Consider the following 21600-nt stretch of genomic DNA (forward strand, 5'->3'; position numbering starts at 1 on the left):
TTTTAAATTAAACTTTTGATTATGAGGTGGTCGGGCCTCCTAGTCCAGGTATCAGGCATCTTAACAGTGTCCCTTCCACAATTATGCTGATTTTTCCCAGCAATGGGGGCTGAAGGATTCCTGGCCATGCAGGTAAGAAATTACCATGATACCTACCTTTTAAGATTATGAATCATGAGGGGCAGAGCAAGATGGCAGACCAGAAGGATCATTCAGCTGAGGCCTCTTAGTACAACTCAGGAAAAAGAGAAAACCCAGCCATACCTGCTGCGAGGATCTTACCCAGAGTCATAGCTCAGGGAGCACAGCAAGGAAGCAGTGAGCTGGATACAGTGTATCATCCAGAATGATGGAAATTCTTATTGCAAGCAAGTGATAGTGACCCATAGGATCGGCTGGCCACCCATACAGGTCCTGGAAGGGAGGAAACCCTTCCAGAGTTTTCAGTTGCTGGGGGAAGCTGCATGTTGAGTGGAAAACTTGGCAGAGTGGGCGGACTTGAACAGTATACAGCAACCAATTTTGAATGTTGGTTAGAGTAGATTTGCCATAAGTTTGGTGGTGGCAAGGCAGCCATTCTGAGGTCTTGGTGGCCAGGGGGCTGCCACTGTGGCAAGGTCGTAGCAGGGGCCTAAAGCACCACTATCTTAATTCGGCCAGCCAGTATCAGAACTCCACTTGTGGGACAGGCTGAGGAACTCCCACAATGTGCAGGAAATGAAGCCAGGGGGCACTGTGAGATCTGACTCTAAAGGATTCTTACGAGCTTTAAGATCCCAACCCAGCAGGGCCTGAATGCTGAGGAAACAATCTAGCCATCATGGAATGCAACTAGGTTTGTAATAAGGACTATAGAGATTGCTGCCTATGCTGTCTCCTAAAAAAACAACAGCACCACCTGGTATCCCACCCACATATTGCAACATACTGTCATCAAGAGCAAGGACTTCTGTTTGAAACAAAGGAGGCAGTGAGAAGGAAAAAGGAAGACAAGGAGGTGAACAAGCAGAAAGAACACGTGAGAAAGAACCAACAGAAAAATTCAGGCAACATGAGAAACCAAAATGGAGCATCTCCCCCAAGGGACCATGAGGCAGCTACCGCAGAAGACTCCACCTATAAAGAATTAACGGATTTGACAGAAAGAGAATTCATTAAAATATGAATGATAAAGACAATGAAAGGAATGGACAAGAAAATGGAAAGACAGAACCAAAAGTTGGACAAGAAATATGTAGACTATAGAAAGGATATGTCGGAGCTTAAGGAAATGAAGGAGACAATCAGGGAATGTAAAGACACAGTAAAAAGTATCAAAAATAGGTTAGACCATGAAGAAAAAAGAACCTCAGAGCTAGAGGATAAAGTTTTCGAGTTAACCCAGGTAGTTACAGAGGCAGAAGAGACAGAAAGCAGAACAGGCTCTAAGAGAACTATGAGACTCCATGAAGCATTCAAACACACAATTAATAGGAATTCCTGAAGGAAAAGAAGATTGTCCCAAAGGAATGGAAGCCCTACTACAGACTCTCATAAATGAAAACTTCACAAGTTTTACTAAAGACCCTGACCTTATAGATGAATATTGAACCGCAGGTCATCTCAACTCAAACAGAGTCTCTCCAAGACACATTGTAATGAGCCTCTCCAAAGTCAAGATGAAAGAAAAAATTCTGCAAGCAGCCAGAAGTAAGTGCCAACTGATGTACAGCAGCAGAGCCATTAGGATGACGCCAGACTTTTCAACTGAAACCTTCCAAGTCAGAAAAGCATGGTCATCCACCTTCAACATTCTCAAACAAAACAATTTTCAGTCCTGAATTCTGTATCCTGCTAAACTAAGCTTCAAAACTGATAGAGAAATCAAATCTTTTGCAGATATACAAGCACTGAGGAAATTCGCCATAACAAGACCAGCTCTAGAGGAAATACTTAGACCTATTCTCAACACTGACCATCATAATGGACCACTAACAAAGTAAATACCCAGAAGCCAAAATTAAGTTTTCAGGCAAAAGTTAGAATTTTGGGAAATTGTTTCTGCGATGGTGAGCTTGATGGCTTCCCAATGCAGGCATACCTTATCTTGTTACTCTTCATTCTTTTTTTTTTTTTTTTTTTTTTTTTTGGCCGGGGCTGGGTTTGAACCCGCCACCTCCAGCATATGGGACCAGCACCCTACTCCTTGAGCCACAGGTGCCGCCCGTTACTCTTCATTCTTTACAAATTGAAGGTCTGTGGCAACCCTGTGGTGAGCAAGTTCATCAGCATCATTTTTCTGGCAGCACTTGCACACTTTGGGCTTCCGTGTCATGTTTTGGTAATTTTGACAGTATTTCCAACTTTCTCATTCTTATTATATCCGTGACGATGACCTGTGATCGGTGATCTTGGATATTACTTTTGTCTTTATTTTTGGTACCTCTCTAAGATGGCAAAGTCAGTTGATAAACGTGTCTGACCATGCTACTGACTGGCTGTTCCCCTGTCTCTCTCCCTCTTCTTGGGCCTCCCTATTCCCTGAGACACAATAACATGGAAATTAAGACAATGAATAACCTCAAATGGCCTGAAAGTGTTAAGCGAGAGAAACGGTTGCACATCTCTCGCTTTATTTTAAATCAAAAGCTAGAAATGATTAAGCTTAGTAAAGAAGTCCTGTTGAAAGCCAAGACAGGACAAAAGCCAGTCCTCTTGTTCTAGTCAGCTAAGTTGTGAATACAAGGAAAAGTTCATGAAGAGATTAAAAGTGCTACTCCAGTGAACAAATAAATGATAAGAAAGCAAAACAGACTTATTGCTGATAAGGAGAAAGTTTGAGTGGTCTGGATAAAAGATCAAACCAGCCACAACATTCCCTTATGCCAAAGCCTAATCAACAGCAGAGCCCTAATTCTCTTCAATTCTCTGAGGCTGAGGGAGGTGAAGAAGCTGCAGAAGAAGAGTTGGAAGTGAGATGTCACTTCCTGAGGAGGAAGGAAAGAAGTCATTTCCATAACATGAAAGTACAAGGTGAAGCAGCAAGTGCTGATGGAGAAGCTGCAGCAAGTTACCCAGAAGATCTAGCTGAGAGAATTGATGAAGGCGGCCACTAAACAAGAGACACGATGAAGGTAGCCACACTAAACAACAGATTTTCAGTGTAGATGAAGCAGCCTTCTATTGCAGGAAGATGCCATCTAGGACTTTCTTATGGCTCGAAGGGAGATGTCAGTGCCTGGCTTCAAAGCTTGAAAAGACAGACCGACTCTCTTGTTAGCGGCTAATGCAGCTGGTGACTTGAGGTTGAAGCTAATGCTCGTTTACCATTCCAAAAATCCTAGGGCCCTTGTAAGAGAAGTATGCAAAATCTTCTGTTGTAAGGGAAACAACAAAGCCTGGCTGACAGCACATCTGTTTTTAGAATGGTGTACTGAATACTTGCAGCCTCCTGTTGAGACCTACTGCTCAGGAAAAACAAGATTTCTTTCAAAATATTACTGCCTGTTGACAACGCACCTAGTCACCCAAGAGCTCTGCTGGAGATGTACAAGGAGATGAACATTGTTTTCATGTTTGTTAACAACATCTATTCTGCAGCCCACAGGTCAAACAGTAGTTTCAACTTTCAAGTCTTATTATGTAAGAAATGCTTTGCATAAGGCTATAGCTGCCGCAGAGAGTGAGTCCTTTGACAACCTGGTCAAAGTAAATTGAAAACCCTCTGAAAGGGATTCACCATTCTAGAGGCCATTAAGAGCATTTGTGATTCACGGGAGGAGGGAAGAAGATCAACATTAACAGGACTTAGGGAGAACTTGATTCCAACCCTCTTGGATGACTTTGAGGAGTTCAAGACTTCAGTGAAGGAAGTAACTGCCGATGTGGCAGAAGTAGCAAGAGCATTAGACTAGAAGTGGAGCCTGAAGATCGGACTGAATTGTTGCAATCTCACGATGAAGCTTAGATGGATGAGGAGTTGCTACTTATGGGTGAGCAAAGAAGTAGTTTCTTCAGATGGAATCTACTCTGAAGATTGAAAATGTTGTAAATACTGTTGAAATGCCAACAAAGGATTTGGAATATTACATACACTTAGTTTGATAAAGCAGCAGTAGGGTTTGAAAGAAGTTCTACTGTGGATAAAATGCTTCCGTCATCGAGGGTTACAGAGACGCCTTTTGTGAAAGGAAGAGTCAATAGATGTGGCTGACTTCATATGGCTGTCTTATTTTCACAAATTGCCACGGCCACCCCCTGCCTTCAGCAACCACTACCCTGATCAGTCAGCAGTGGTCAACATCAAGGCAAGACCCTCAACCAGTGAAAGGATGATGACTCCCTGAAAGCTCAGATGATCATTAGCATTTTTTAGCCAGAAGGTATTTTTAGTTAAGGTATGTATGTACATTTTTTTAGATGTACTGCTGTTGCACACTTAGTAGACTTATAATAGATGTTGTGTAAACATAACTTTTATATGTCCTGGGAAACCAAAACGTTCATGTGACTCACTTTATTGTGAGATTCGCTTTATTGTAATGGTATGCCTGTACTCAATGATGGTTTGGGTTTTTTGTTTGTTTTCTGAGACAGAATCTCACTATGTCACCCTTGGTAGAGTGCCAGCATCACAGCTCACAGCAACCTCAATCTCTTAGGCTTATTAAGCGATTCTCTCACCTCAGCCTCCTGAGTAGCTGGAACTACAGGCACCCGCCACAGTGCCTGGCTATTTTTAGAGATGAGGGTCTCACTCTTGCTCTGGCTGGTCTTGAACTCCTAAGCTCAGGCAGTCTACCTGCCTCAGCCTCCCAGACAGAGTGCTAGGATTATAGGCATGAGCCACCATGCATGGCCTAAACAGAACTTTTATATACCTTGGGAAACCAAAAAGTTCATGTGACTCACTTTATTGGGCAATTTGCTTTGTAACAGTGGCCTAGAACCAAATCCAAAATATCTCTGAGGTTTGCCTACATTCCTATATCTGCTTTTTCTTAGGTATGTAATTTGCACATATGTTCCCAGTTGGAGCTGCTCTTCTCATAAATTTTGATGAAATCCAACTGATCAGTTTTTCACTTACATGTGAGGTTTAGTTAGTTTAGTTTAGCTCTAGAGCAACATTTCTCCTAATTTTCCTGCATTTTATGGTGTTACATTTTAGATTTGAGTGTGCAATTCATTTTGAGTTAGTTTTTATATGAGATATGAGACTGGAGTTGAGTTCCATTTTTTTTTTTTTTTTTTGCCCAAGGCTATTTGATTCCTCTAGCATATTTATTGGGAAGACTATCTTGCCTCCATTGAATTGCCTTTGTAATTCTCAAAATCAATTGAAAAACTAACTTCTTAAAAATCATTTGGGGCGGTGCCTGTGGCTCAGTGAGTAGGGCGCCAGCCCCATATGCTGAGGGTGGCGGGTTCAAACCTGGCCCCGGCCAAACTGCAACAAAAAAATAGCCGGGCGTTGTGGCAGGCGCCTGTAGTAGTCCCAGCTACTCGGGAGGCTGAGGCAAGAGAATCGCGTAAGCCCAAGAATTAGAGGTTGCTGTGAGCCGTGTGACGCCATGGCTCTACCCGAGGGCGGTACAGTCAGACTCTGTCTCTACAAAAAAAAAAAATCATTTGGCTTCTCATGCTAAATTTCTAAAAAATAAATAAATTTTAAAAAATCTTTTGGGCATATGTCTACGGTTATACTATTTTCCATACTGGATTCCCTGTACCGTTCCACTGATCTCTGTGTCTATCCTTTTGATGATGCCACATGGTCTTGATTACTATAGTTGTAAAATAAGTCTTGAAAGTTGGGTAGAGATCCCTCACTTTACGCTTCCTTTTCAAAATTGTTTTGGGGTTATTCTATATTTCATTTTTATATGCTTTTCCATATTTATTTTAGAAGCAACGTTTCTATATCTACAGAAGTTTTCACTGAAATTTTTCATTAACATTATATTAAAACTGTTTAATTTGGAGAAAATTGGCATCTTTACTATGTTGAATGTTCCATGGTACAGTACTGTGGCGTCCTAGCTCACAGCAACTTCAAACTCTTGGGCTCAAGGGATTCTCTTGCCTCAGCCTTCCAAGTAGCTGGGATTACAGGTGCCCGCCACAATGCCCGGCTATTTTTAGCGACAAGGTTTTGCTCTGGCTCAGGCTGGTCTTGAACCTGTGAGCTCAGGCAATCCACCCGCCTCGGCCCCCCATAGTGCTAGGATTACAGGTGTGAGCCACTGCGCCTGGCCTCTTCATTCCTTCAGATCTATTTGATTTCTTTCATAAGCATTTTGTTGTTTCCGGCATAAAATTCCCACACATGTTTTATTTGATTTACAGCCAAGTGTATGCTTAATTTTCATAGATTGTATCATATCTTTAATTTTGGTGCTCATTGATAATATGCAGAAAAATAAAATGGATTTTTGTGTATTTATCTTTATGGAACCTTGCTGAAAACTCACAGATTCTAAAGTTGTTTTTTCTTCTTCGGTAGATTTCAGGATAATTTTATGTAGACAATTGTGTCACCTCAAGATTAGGACAACTTGATTTTTCATCCTTTCTGATCTCTAAGTCTTGTCTTTTATTTCCTTATTACAGAAGCTAGGACTTCTAGCACTAATGGAATATGAGTGAACAACCTTGTCCTGTTCTTAGGGGAAAATTATTCAGTCTGTCTTATGACGTATAGTGTTAACTAGGTTCTTGTAGATTATGTTTATTAAGTAACTTTTTTATCTCAGTCCATTTATGCAGCTAATTACCTGACACTTGATAATTTATAAACAATAGAAATTTATTTCTCACAGTACTGGAGACTGGGAAATTGGAGATCAAGGCACCAGGACCAGGTATCTGGTGACTGCCTTCTTACCACATGCTCACATGGCAGAAGAGGCAAATGCTATGTCCTCACATGAAATCAGACAGGAGACAGAAAAGGGACCAAACTAGTTCCTGCCAGACCTTTTGTAAGGCACTAATCCAGTCATGAAAGCATAGTCCTAATAAATTAATCAATTCCCCAAAGGCTCCACCTCTTACCACTACCACAATGAGAACTAAATTTGAACACATGAATTTGGGAGCACATTTAGACCATAGCATTTTCTATTGCCAGTTTTATGAGAGTTTTTATCATTAATAGATCTTGAGTGTCAAATATTTCACTGTTAATATGAAGTATTATATTAATTGATTTTCATATTGAACAAGTTTTGCATTCCTGGAATAAATCCCAGTTGGTCATGTTACATGATATTTTAAAATCATTGCAGTTAGGGCAATCACCTAATTTTGTTTGCCAATATTTTTGCTAAGTATTTTTGCATCCATATCATGAAAATGTAGGACTACATTTTTATTTTTATTTTTGTAATGTCTTTTTCTGGTTTCAGTATACAGGTAATATTAACTTCATAAAATGAATTGAAAAGTTTTTCCTCCTCTTTTAAAACTTCTGGGAAATACAACTGCCCAAATAAAAAGCTCAGGGGATGAATCAGGAGATTAGAAGAAAGAATGAGTGAAATGAAAGATGTAACAATAGAAATTATCAAATCTTAACAGCAAATGTATTAATATAAACTGGAAAAAATTAAACAGATGCCTAGAAACCTGTGAGACTATGAAAAAGGAGCTAATAGGTTTGGCGCCTGTAGCTCAAGCAGCTAGGGTGCCAGCCATATACACTGGAGCTGGCGGGTTCGAATCCAGCCACGCTCACCAAACAATAATGACAACTATAACCAAAAAATAGCCAGGCGATGTGGCGGGCACCTCTAGTCCCAGCTACTTGGGAGGCTGAGGCAAGAGGATCACTTAAGTCCAAGAGTTTGAGATTGCTGTGAGCTGTGATGCCACAGCACTCTACCCAGGGTGACAGCTTGAGACTCTGTCTCCAAAAAAAAAAAGGAGCTAATAATAATCATGTCATCAAAGTTCTAGGAGAAAAAGATAACAGAACTGAAAAAAGTACTAAAGAAATAAGAAATAATAGTTAAAAATTTCGGCATTATCTGGAATACAGCAAATATTGTATGTGAAAGTTTTATGCCTTGTGAGGCTGTCCCTTTCCTGTTCTTTGGCTAGATAGTTTGTTTTTTTGTTTTGGGGGGATTTTTTGTCCTGCATCCATTGGTATTTGTGGGTTGCCAACTTTTCAGGGTAAAGTCTGGGTCTGATATACATAAGGCAAAATACCCCACAAAAAAACACCTCCCCCCATACATATACACAAACCCACCCTGCAAATTTACCACCATTTCATTGTTACCATCCTGAGGTCTATAGCTGATTTGCCATCCTCCTGCCATCATTCAGAGTCTATGTTTATTTTATGTATCTAAGTACATCTTCACTTGTACTTAGTGGGAGGAATACGAAAAAGTACATCTACTCCATCTTCCCAGAAGTGGACGTTAACCTGCATGTTTAGAGGTTGCAAAAAGCAAAAGCTGAAGCAAGGAGACCTATTAAAAAGCTAATGCAATTACTCAGGTGAAAGATAATGGTGGCTTGGGACCAGAGAGATAGCAGTGGAGGTGGTCAGAAGTACTTAGGTTCTAAACATAACATGAAGAAAGTACAGGCAAAATCTGCTGCTGTATCAGACTTGTGATATGAGAGAAGAGTCAAAGATGACCCCCAGGACCTTGAACTCACCAGTGGACAAATGGAGTGCCATCATCTGATATTGAGAAAGAAAAGGAAGGAGCAGGTTGGGGGAAAGAAAGATGATTAAATTCTATTTTTCAAATGTGAAGTGAAAGATGCTAATTATACAGCTAAAAGGAGATGGTAGGTAGGCAAGTGGATAGGAGCCTGGATTTTAGGCAAAAGATATATTTAAAACTCATCAGCACACACATGGTATTTGAACCCCTGAGACTAGGTGAAGTCACTGAGGGAGTGCTACAGAGAAGACTACCAAGAATCTAGCCCTGGGATTTCTGGTGAAACTATGATATGGAGGGAAAAAAGCAAAAGAAGACATTAAGTTAAAGCCATCAAGAGGGCCAAGTGTGTCCTAGGAGCCAGGTAAAGAAAGTGTTTCAAGGAAGAGGAAGCAATGACTTGGATTCAGATGTTGCTAATTGGTCAAATAAAATGAAGACTGAAATTTGACCACTAGATTTAGCAAAGTCAAGGAGGTCTTTAGTGAACCTCAAAAATCTGGTTATGGTGGAGTAATGGGGCAAAATTCAGACTGCAGTAGGCCAAGAAGGAATAGGAAGAAATTAGAGATAAAAAATGCAGACTAAGGTAAGTCACTGACTTTACCTATAATTGCAGATAATGGTGATGCCTTTTCTTCCTTAAATTAATCTTTACTGAGGACCTAATTTGTGTTAGACATAGCAAAATAAGGAGCTCTAAGGTGAATACGACTTGTAGGGTTTTAGGGAGAGATATAAATATAATGAGTATACTAGATTGTAAGAGGAGACCATAGACAAATATATGTAATACCATATGGAATGACAAATTCTATACTGGATGGGAAGTCAGGACAGAGTTCTCCAGAGATATGACATGATGCCTTGAGGAGTGCTATCATAACAATCGGCAAATCTCTTCATGTGAAAGCTTTTAAAAAATCAGGTCCTGTAGAAGCACATGTGATTAAGAAGGTATTAAGTACTACTGAAACTTGTGTAGTTCTGATGGTGTCATTGGCAAGAGTTTTACTCTTAAAACAGGACAATTATGATTTCAGTGCCCATACAGTCATTAAAGACAAAAGAATATGAGTGGACAATGCTACCATTTAATGTTCCATTCTTGATGTTCATAAAGTGACTTACATGAAGTTAAATGAATGTTGAACTTTGGAATACAAACATGCAAAAATCTATCTCCTCCCCCGCTACTGCCACAAAAAAATATCCACCAATGTATATCCCTCCAACTCTCTATCATAGCTTGTTGGCTTAAACATTCTGAGTACTGCAAACTATGATCCTAACATTTATAAGAAAAAAAGGTTATATTTTCGAGGGAGGCGGAGCAAGATGGCAGCCGAGTAACAGCTTCCTTGCATCTGGGCACCGTGAGTCGGGGGAGATAGGACTCCAGGCATCTCTGGCTGGTGGGAACTGCCTATCATCACTCCTATGAGGCTACAGGGAGTCAGCGAGAGACTTCTGGACCCCAAGAGGAGGACTAAAACAGTGGAAAACCGGCAAGTGGTCGCGTGTGTTCAATCCATCTAAACCCGCCCACAACTGTAAGTTCAGTAGCAGCGAGACTGCAATCCAGAAAGGCCTTACCTGTGAACTGTTTTGATGTCCTTGGACTTGGCACTGAGTTGAACTGCCTTGGGGAAGGCCTGAGCGGGAGTGCGGAGAACTTTGGCCGTTGTCTAGGGCCCCAGTCTGAGCCGCTGAGCCAGACGGAGCTAATAGTGTTTGGCGGTGGGTCACACGGATCCATTGTCAGTGATCTGCCCCGGCAAGCTCCGCCCTCAGGGTCGCAGAGCTAGAAACGGGTGGGAACTGGTAACCCAGCAACCAAGTAGCCGAAGGGTGGGGTCTGAGCCGCCTTGCAGCCCTAACCCTCAGGGGCAGAGTGACACCGGTTTTGGCACCCTGGGTAAGTGGATAGCCACTTCAGCAGTGATTCCAGCAAGAAAGCTGGGAAAGCTTCTGCTCAGCAAGTTTACAAGTTCAAAGTGCCTTTTAAGTGGGCTGAAGAGAGATTTAGGGTGTCTACCTGCTGGGGTTTGAGAAATCAGCTGCCTCCAGTCGTATCAGAACTGTGACTAACATCTCATACCCCATAAGACCACGTGTTGCCCAGACAATATTCAATAACATATACAAACTGCTTTGTTTTTGGTTGTGTATTTTTTTCTTTTGTTTGTTTATTTTGACGTTATTGATGTTCTTTTGTTTTTTAATTTCAATCTTTTCCATATAGATCCCTTTTTCTTTCTCAATTTTTCTAGTTTAATTATAATTTCCCATTGCTGCCTTTTTTAATAACTACAACTTCATTTTTGCTAGTGTTTCTACCGCTATCATTTGGTTTTTCACCCCATTGTATCCCCGTAAAGTTTTCTGTTTGCTTGTTTTGGTTTGATTTATAGCATTTTTGTCTTTCCTCTCTACTTGGTGGAGGTGGGGTACTGTGTCTGATCAGGTTAGCAAAGAGCTGCTGACCTCAAGGGAACCACCCAACTGGGGCACCCCAGAAGGTGGGGTTTTTTAAGGTTGTGTCAAAGTACCCTACTGTACACCTATATTGCCCTGTCTCCCTCTTTCTGTGCCTCTCTTCTTTTTGTCAATATTCCTTATCCCCACCCCCTCTCCTTTCTCTATCTTTCTTTTTTTTTTTTTTCTTATCACTCGGTCCTCCTTTCTTTCATCCCTTTTTTGCTCTTCAATCTTCTCACCCTTCTGGTCCTGTAACCCTTAGTCCATAGGCACGAGAACTTAAAGAGCAAGAGGAAGTGAAAGGAAAATTAGGGCAAGGAAACAGATAAAAGAAATCACTCATGAGGAAGAATCAGCAGAAAACTCCAGGCAACATGAAGAACCAGTCCAGAACAACCCCGCCAAGGGACCATGAGGTAGCTACTGCAGAGGATTCCACCTATACAGAAATGTTAGGAATGACAGAAAGGGAATTTAGAATACACATGTTGAAAACAATGAAAGAAATGATGGAAACAATGAAGGAAACTGCTAATAAAGTGGAAAATAACCAAAAGGAAATCCAAAAACAGAATCAAATCAGAGATGAACGATATGAAGAATATAAAAAGGATATAGCAGAGTTGAAGGAAATGAAACAGTCAATTAGGGAACTTAAAGATGCAATGGAAAGTATCAGCAACAGGTTAGACCATGCAGAAGAAAGAATTTCAGAGGTAGAAGACAAAGTTTTTGAGATAACTCAGATAGTAAAAGAGGCAGAAAAGAAGAGAGAGAAAGCAGAACGGTCACTGTCAGAATTATGGGACTTTATGAAGCGTTCCAACATACGAGTTATAGGAATTCCAGAAGGGGAAGAAGAATGCCCCAGAGGAATGGAAGTCATACTAGAGAATATTATAAAAGAAAATTTCCCAAACATCACCAAAGATTCTGACACACTGCTTTCAGAGGGATATCGGACCCCAGGTCGCCTCAACTCTAACCGAGCTTCTCCAAGACACATTGTGATGAACCTGTCCAAAGTCAAGACAAAAGAAAAGATTCTGCAAGCTGCCAGGAGTAAGCGCCAGTTGACCTACAGGGGCAAATCCATCAGAGTGACCGCAGACTTCTCTAATTAAACTTTCCAAGCAAGAAGACAATGGTCATCTACCTTTAATCTACTTAAACAGAACAATTTTCAGCCCAGAATTCTGTACCCTGCTAAGCTAAGCTTCAAAATTGATGGAGAAATCAAATCATTTATGGATATACAAACATTGAGGAAATTCGCCACAACAAGACCAGCTCTACAGGAAATACTTCAACCTGTTCTGCACAATGACCACCACAATGGATCAGCAGCAAAGTAAGAACTCAGAAATCAAAGGACAGAGCCTAACCTCCACACTGATGCAAAAGATAAAACTAAGCAATGGACTCTCACCAAATAAGACGAATAGAATACTACCACACTTATCAATTATCTCCATAAATGTTAATGGCTTGAATTCCCCACTGAAGAGACATAGATTGGCTGACTGGATTAAAAAACATAAGCCATCCATTTGCTGTCTGCAAGAAACACACCTGGCTTCAAAAGACAAATTAAAGCTCCAAGTCAAGGGATGGAAGACAATTTTTCTGGCAAATGGAATTCAGAAGAAAAGAGGAGTTGCAATCTTATTTTCAGATACATGTGGATTTAAAGCAACTAAAGTCAAAAAAGACAAAGATGGTCACTTTATATTGGTCAAGGGAAAACTACAACAAGAAGACATTTCAATTCTAAATATTTATGCACCCAATTTAAATGCTCCCAGATTCTTGAAGCAGACCTTACTCAGTCTGAGCAATATGATATCTGATAATACCATCATAACAGGGGACTTTAACACACCTCTTACAGAGTTGGACAGATCCTCTAAACAGAAATTAAACAAAGATATAAGAGATTTAAATGAGACCCTAGAACAACTATGCTTGATAGACGCATATAGAACATTCCATCCCAAAGATAAAGAATATACATTCTTCTCATCACCCCATGGAACATTCTCCAAAATTGATCATATCCTGGGACACAAAACAAATATCAACAGAATCAAAAGAATTGAAATTTTACCTTGTAGCTTCTCAGACCATAAGGCACTAAAGGTGGAACTCAACTCTAAGAAAAATGCTCGACCCCACCCAAAGGCATGGAAATTAAACAATCTTCTGTTGAATAACAGATGGGTGCAGGAAGAAATAAAACAGGAAATCATTAACTTCCTTGAGCATAACAACAATGAAGACACAAGCTACCAAAACCTGTGGGATACTGCAAAAGCAGTTTTGAGAGGAAAATTCATCGCTTTAGATGCCTACATTCGAAAAACAGAAAGAGAGCACATCAACAGTCTCACAAGAGATCTTATGGAATTGGAAAAAGAAGAACAATCTAAGCCTAAACTCAGTAGAAGAAAAGAAATATCCAAAATCAAATCAGAGATCAATGAAATTGAAAACAAAAGAATCATTCAGAAAATTAATGAAACAAGGAGTTGGTTTTTTGAAAAAATAAATAAAATAGATAAACCATTGGCCAGACTTACTAGAAATAGAAAAGTAAAATCTCTAGTAACCTCAATCAGAAACGATAAAGGGGAAATAACAACTGATCCCACAGAGATACAAGAGATCATCTCTGAATACTACCAGAAACTCTATGCCCAGAAATTTGACAATGTGAAGGAAATGGATCAATATTTGGTATCACACCCTCTCCCTAGACTTAGCCAGGAAGAAATAGACCTCCTGAACAGACCAATTTCAAGCACTGAGATCAAAGAAACAATAAAAAAGCTTCCAACTAAAAAATGCCCTGGTCCAGATGGCTTCACTCCAGAATTCTATCAAACCTTCAAGGAAGAGCTTATTCCTGTACTGCAGAAATTATTCCAAAAAATTGAGGAAGAAGGAATCTTCCCCAACACATTCTATGAAGCAAACATCACCCTGATACCAAAACCAGCAAAAGACCCAAACAAAAAGAATTTCAGACCAATCTCACTCATGAATATAGATGAAAAAATTCTCAACAAAATCCTAGCCAATAGATTACAGCTTATCATCAAAAAAGTCATTCATCATGATCAAGTAGGCTTCATCCCAGGGATGCAAGGCTGGTTTAACATACGCAAGTCCATAAACGTTATCCACCATATTAACAGAGGCAAAAATAAAGATCACATGATCCTCTCAATAGATGCAGAAAAAGCATTTGATAAAATCCAGCATCCTTTTCTAATTAGAACACTGAAGAGTATAGGCATAGGTGGCACATTTCTAAAACTGATTGAAGCTATCTATGACAAACCCACAGCCAATATTTTACTGAATGGAGTAAAACTGAAAGCTTTTCCTCTTAGAACTGGAACCAGACAAGGTTGTCCTCTGTCACCTTTACTATTCAACATAGTGCTGGAAGTTCTAGCCAATACAATTAGGCAAGACAAGGAAATAAAGGGAATCCAAATGGGAGCAGAGGAGGTCAAACTCTCCCTCTTTGCTGACGACATGATCTTATACTTAGAGAACCCCAAAGACTCAACCACAAGACTCCTAGAAGTCATCAAAAAATACAGTAATGTTTCAGGATATAAAATCAATGTCCACAAGTCAGTAGCCTTTGTATACACCAATAACAGTCAAGATGAGAAGCTAATTAAGGACACAACTCCCTTCACCATAGTTTCAAAGAAAATGAAATACCTAGGAATATACCTAACGAAGGAGGTGAAGGACCTCTATAAAGAAAACTATGAACTCCTCAGAAAGGAAATAGCAGAGGATATTAACAAATGGAAGAACATACCATGCTCATGGATGGGAAAAATCAACATTGTTAAAATGTCTATACTTCCCAAAGCAATCTACCTATTCAATGCCATTCCTGTCAAAGTACCTACATCGTACTTTCAAGATTTGGAAAAAATGATTCTGCGTTTTGTATGGAACCAGAAAAAACCCCGTATAGCTAAGGCAGTTCTTAGTAACAAAAATAAAGCTGGGGGCATCAGCATACCAGATTTTAGTCTGTACTACAAAGCCATAGTGGTCAAGACAGCATGGTACTGGCACAAAAACAGAGACATAGACACTTGGAATCGAATTGAACACCAAGAAATGAAACTAACATCTTACAACCACCTAATCTTCGATAAACCAAACAAGAACTTACCTTGGGGGAAAAACTCCCTATTCAATAAATGGTGTTGGGAGAACTGGATGTCTACATGTAAAAGACTGAAACTGGACCCACACCTTTCCCCACTCACAAAAATTGATTCAAGATGGATAAAGGACTTAAATTTAAGGCATGAAACAATAAAAATCCTCCAAGAAAGCATAGGCAAAACACTGGAAGATATTGGCCTGGGGGAAGACTTCATGAAGAGGACTGCCATGGCAATTGCAACAACAACAAAAATAAACAAATGGGACTTCATTAAACTGAAAAGCTTCTGTACAGCTAAGGAGACAATAACCAAAGCAAAGAGACAACCCACACAATGGGAAAGGATATTTGCATATTTTCAATCAGACAAAAGCTTGATAACCGGGATCTATAGAGAACTCAAATTAATCCACATGAAAAAAGCCAACAATCCCTTATATCAATGGGCAAGAGACATGAATAGAACTTTCTCTAAAGACGACAGACGAATGGCTAACAAACACATGAAAAAATGTTCATCATCTCTATATATTAGAGAAATGCAAATCAAAACATCCCTGAGATATCATCTAACCCCAGTGAGAATGGCCCATATCACAAAATCTCAAAACTGCAGATGCTGGCGTGGATGTGCAGAGAAGGGAGCACTTTTTTTTTTTTTTTTTTTTTAATTTGGCCAGGGCTGGGTTTGAACCCACCACCTCCGGCATATGGGACCGGTGCCCTACCCGCTGAGCCACAGGCGCCGCCCGAAGGGAGCACTTTTACATTGCTGGTGGGACTGCAAACTAGTACAACCTTTCTGGAAGGAAGTATGGAGAAACTTCAAAGCACTCAACCTAGACCTCCCATTCGATCCTGCAATCCCATTACTGGGCATCTACCCAGAAGGAAAGAAATCCTTTTATCATAAGGACACTTGTACTAGACTGTTTATTGCAGCTCAATTTACAATCGCCAAAATGTGGAAACAGCCTAAATGCCCACCAACCCAGGAATGGATTAACAAGCTGTGGTATATGTATACCATGGAATACTATTCAGCCATTAAAAAAAATGGAGACTTTACATCCTTCGTATTAACCTGGATGGAAGTGGAAGACATTATTCTTAGTAAAGCATCACAAGAATGGAGAAGCATGAATCCTATGTACTCAATCTTGATATGAGGACAATTAATGACAATTAAGGTCATGGGGGGGAAGCAGAAAGAGGGATGGAGGGAGGGGGGTGGGGCCTTAGTGTGTTTCACACTTTATGGGGGCAAGACATGATTGCAAGAGGGACTTTACCTAACAATTGTAATCAGTGTAACTGGCTTATTGTACCCTCAATGAATCCCCAACAATAAAAAAAAAAAAAAAAATGTTATATTTTCTTTAAAAACAAAGAGAAGTGAAATAAGCTAGTCGCAAAAGGACACCTACTGATTCCACATTTATGAGATACTAAGAGCAGTCAAATTCATAAAACTAAAAATAGAATGGTGGTTTCTAGGTTGCAGGTTATAGGGAGGGGAAAAAATAAAGAGTTATTATTTAATGGGTAGAGAGTTTCAGTCTTGTAAGATGAAAAGAGTTCTGGAGATGGATGTTGGTGAGGGTTGCGTAACAATATGAATGTACTTAATGCCATTTAACTATACACTTAAAAATGGTTAAGGCTAGACATGGTGACATATGCCTGCAATCTCAGCACCTTGGAAGGCCAAGGCAGGAGGATCTCTTGAGACCATGTGTTTAAGAGCAGCCTCGACAACATAGCAAGATCTCATCTCTATAAAAAAATTTAAAAATTTGTTGAGGTGGTGGTACACACCTGTAGTCCTAGCTGCTAAAGAGGATAAAGCAGGAGGATCACTTAAGCCCTGGAGTCCAAGGGTATAGTGACCTGTGACCGCACCAGTGCACTCCAGCCTAGGTGACAGAGCCCTTGTCCCTTTAAAAAAAGAAAGTTAAAATGATTTATTTTTGTTATGTGTATTTTGCCATAATTAAAAAAACAAAAGTAAAACCCAGAGGAAAGAGACTTTGTCTCTGCCTATGATAGAGTAACCAAGTAACCAGAGTAGGACTTGTCTTCCTGCTGTGAACAACTAAAAACCTGGAAAAAAATATAATTTATTTCTGGCATTGGACAACAGGCTGCAAAAGGCAGTAATAAGGATTAGCTCTATAATTGCCTTGACCTTCTTAGGAAAACCTTTTTCCAGGGTACATGGCAAGAAGTGAAATGTGAGCAGAAACCCACAGCATATACTGAGTTTGTGAAACAGATCAAGGTGCGTGGGGGCCAACACAGGTGAAAATCGTGAAAAAGAGATGTGGAAATACTCCAACAAGGAAAAAACTACTCATAAAAAGAACTTCAAAAATCTACATGGGAGATCCCCTTTGGTTTGTTGCCAAATAGTAAGAAACACCTGAAATTCCATAAAGCAAAGCAAAAAAACAAAAAAGAAAGCTGAGAGAATTATAAGATGATCAATTTTCATTGCTCAACAGAGGGTTAGGAGACATTTAGAGTTCTGACCAGCCAGAGTGGAGCACCCCTATCAAACTACCAATGTAATGAAGAGAGATAACAGAAAGGTTATACCTCAAGACCCAACAATATGCTATACCTAATTTAACCCGAGAGTAAAAGATACTGTATATCTAACCTAACAAAGTACAAAAGAAAACTTTGAAAAATACCAAGCTGCCTGCCTAAAAGAAGAAAGCCTAACATTCTTTTTTAAAAAATGACAAAATCTAGATACTGTAATATTAATATTCACAATGTCTACCATCCATTCAAAAGCTACTGGATCCAGAGAAGAGTGAGAAAATGTGACTAAAAGCAAGAGAAATAGCCGTCAATAGGAACAGACCCTGAAAGGCAGAAATGATGAACTAAAACAATCAGATGGAAGTTCTAGAAATAAAATAAATATCAGAAATGAAAAATTTTATCAGTGAGATTAACAGTTGATTAGACACCATAAGAAAAAGAACTGCACAACACAAAAATAGAAAATACACAAACTAAAACATAGCAAGAAAAAAGACTCTGGAAAAAAAGAGCCTCAGTGACTGTGGAACAATATCAAGCATTGTGACACACCCCCGAAGTCCAAGAACAATTAAAGAGGAAGGTGTGGAGAAGAAATAATGGCTGAAAATGCCAGAAAGTACCTCAAAATTTTATAAGAGCAGTAAGTGCATAAAGAAGCTTCCTAAAATTTAAGAAAAACAAACACAAAACCATATTGAGGCATCAATGGGTTGGAGGAGAATCTTAGATACAGAGGAAGAAATAATAAAAATGAGCATGGATTTCTCATCAGAAGTTAGCTCAAAAAAAGGATCAAAAACTTGAAAGTGCTAAAAGAAAAACCAACAATCTACAAGTATATTTTCAGAGAAAATGGTCTTTAAAGTTAAGGAGAAATAAAAATTTTTCCAAACAAAACTTGTCACCAGAAAATTTAAGCAATAAGAGGTGTTAGAGGAAGTTCTTAAGGAGGAATTAAAATGATAACAGGTGAGCAACCACAGAAGAGGGGAGAGGTAGAGGGAAAACCATTAAAATAGAGAAGGACAAAATAATGATGTTATCAGTCATGGAGACATAGAGGTAAAACAGAATGCTAAAAGATATAAAACTAATTTTTTTTTTTTAAAAAGGCACAAAACAGATGAAAGAAATAAAAAATAAGTAGCAAAGTAGTAAGTTTAACATTAATAATTACAATAAATATAAATGATTAAAACATTTCAATTAAAGACTTGCTAATAAACAAGACCATAAAATGCTATCTACAATAAAACTCCACTAAATAACTAAATATAAAGACACAATTAGTTGAAAAAGGAAAAAAGATGATGGCTCAGTGCCTATAGATCAGCAGCTAGGGCACCAGCCACATAACACTGGGGCTGGTGGATTCAAACCCAACCCGGACCTGCCAAACAACAACGACAACTACAACAACAAAAAAGCCAGGCGTTGTGGCAGGCACTTGTAGTCCCAGCTACTTAGGAGGCTAAGCCCAAGAGTTTGAGGTTGTTGTGAGCTGTGACATTACAGCACTCTACCAAGGGTGACATAGCTAGACTCTGCCTCAAAAAAATAAATAAATTAATTAAAATAGATGGAAATGATATACCATGATACCAGAGATAATAATGATAAAAATGTCAGTCTATAAGAATGACATATTTAATAATAATCCTACATGTGTATGCATCCAATAACAGGTTTCAAAATACATGAAGCAAAACTGTCAGAATTAAAAGTAGAGCTCTTACTAAAAAAAAAAAAAAGAAAGAAAGAAAGAAGAGTTCTTGCTGACCTGGTCTCCTCAATGGCCTTGATGAGGAGAGGCCTCTGAGGAGCAGGCCTGTGGTGTGTGGTTAGACTTGGCAGCAGCACTGAGGAGGCAGAATGTGTAGCTAGGTTTAATCACACCAGGTACCAAAATACTAACACTTTTTCCCGGAGAAAGAAAGGCTAATACTTTCTTTTACTCAACGAATTCCACCCACAGATGTTCAACAGAGAAGCATTTTGGTTCACCCTGCAGCCAGGACTTGGAAAGTTCTTATTTGCTGGACCAAAAGGAGGGAGAGAGGGATTCTGCCAGGAAAAGTGAATGGCTTCGTGGATTTAAGAAGAAGAACTACTGGGGCCAGAAGTAACTCATCAAACCACCTGGGGACAAATGCTGTCAGCCCTTGAACATGACTGGATTGGAAAGGAAGGTGTCTGCCAAAGAAAACAAGCAAGCCCATATCTTCCTTCATAGTTACAAGGCATCCTGGAATGGAGAAACCTTGGAATCAGTGAAACAAAGCCCTTACCCTGTTTCTGTGTTTTCCTGGGATGGCAAAAAGAAGGACAGGGACTACTAGATAAGTTTTTCACTGAAGATTCTCAAGCCAAGTCATTGCCCACAACACTAGAGCTCCTTTCCAAGATGTAACCAATAACTATAATCAGGGATTAGGGCAGTTTTCCAACAGCCCTTGGGCTCAGTTCCAGGATGGGTCAACACAGTCAAATCTGCGGTCTGATTTACTTTTTACCCAGGACTCTGAAGGTAATCAAGTTATCAGGCACCAATTCTAAATGTTTTAATGAGGGTTTCTAAAAGTACCTTGAAATAGCAGATATGTAGGGAACTACCTTGTAATCAGGGAAGGAGTGGGGACTGAGCTTATTTAGGTGGGAAGGAGAGATAGGAAGAAGCGGTTGTCATTATTGAGCATTTTCTCTGTGTAAATAAAGCAGGCAGAACAATTGTTTAAAAAAAAAATTAAAAGTAAAAAAAAAAAAAGGCAACATTCCCATCCCTGTGCTAAATAAGGCAAGTAGACATGAAAGCAATAAAAGAATAGAAGACTTAAAGAACACCATCAGCCAGTTTGTCCTACTTGGAACTTTTAGAATATGCCAGCCAAGAACTGAAGAATACAAACTAATTTCAAGAGAAAATGAGAAAGTGTAGAATAATATAAAATGTTTTCTGACTATGACAAAATTAATGAGAAATCAACACCAGAAAGGTATCTATAAAAACACAAGACTCTTCATTTGATTTTTGCAACTTCCTATGAATCCGTAATTATTTCAAAACAAAGAGTTTAAAAAATACATTGAATATAGCTAAAGCACTGGTTAGAGAGACATTTAGATTCAAATGCTGATACTAAAAGTGAAAAAAACACAAATCAATTAGCTAAAGCTGTAAAGAAAACAGCAAAGTAAATAGCAAAGTATACTCAAAGTTAAGTAGAAGGAAGAAAATAAAGAGTAAAGAAGAATAACCGGAAAAACAGTAAAAAAAAAAAAAAAATACAGGAAATGAAAGCAAAAATCTATGTAGTTGAAAAAGTCAATAAAATTGGTAAACCTCTGGCTAATGAAGGGAAAAAATAGAAGTTACAATTATCAATAGGGGAAAAGAAGACATCATTATAGATCTTACAACAATAAAAAGGATAATGATGCAATATAAAGAGAAACTCTGTATCACTAACTTGATAACTTAGAAAAAGTCAGTACCTTAAAAAACACAAATTACTAAAATTGACTCAGGACACAAAAACCTGAAAAGTATGAAAAGCCAAATCCTAAATAAAAATCTTTCCACAAAGAAAACTTGAGGCCCAGATGAACCTACCAAATATTTTAAGAAAAAAATACAATATAATACAAATTCTTTCAACAAAGAAGAAGGAACACTGCCAAATTCATTTAATGAAG

The 21600-nt window shown here is 39.1% G+C and overlaps 1 protein-coding gene and 1 pseudogene across 5 annotated transcripts in view; one reads left to right on the forward strand and one right to left on the reverse strand.

Annotated features, from left to right (window-relative positions):
• Nucleotides 1-21600, reverse strand: part of PCBP3 (poly(rC) binding protein 3) — a 273796-nt gene that overhangs the window by 218493 nt on the left and 33703 nt on the right. The gene's annotated exons all lie outside the window — the stretch shown is intronic.
• On the forward strand, nucleotides 103-20463 carry LOC128568096 (aurora kinase A and ninein-interacting protein-like; annotated as a pseudogene).

Source organism: Nycticebus coucang, chromosome 16 (assembly GCF_027406575.1).
Source record: "Nycticebus coucang isolate mNycCou1 chromosome 16, mNycCou1.pri, whole genome shotgun sequence".
NCBI lineage: Eukaryota > Metazoa > Chordata > Mammalia > Primates > Lorisidae > Nycticebus > Nycticebus coucang.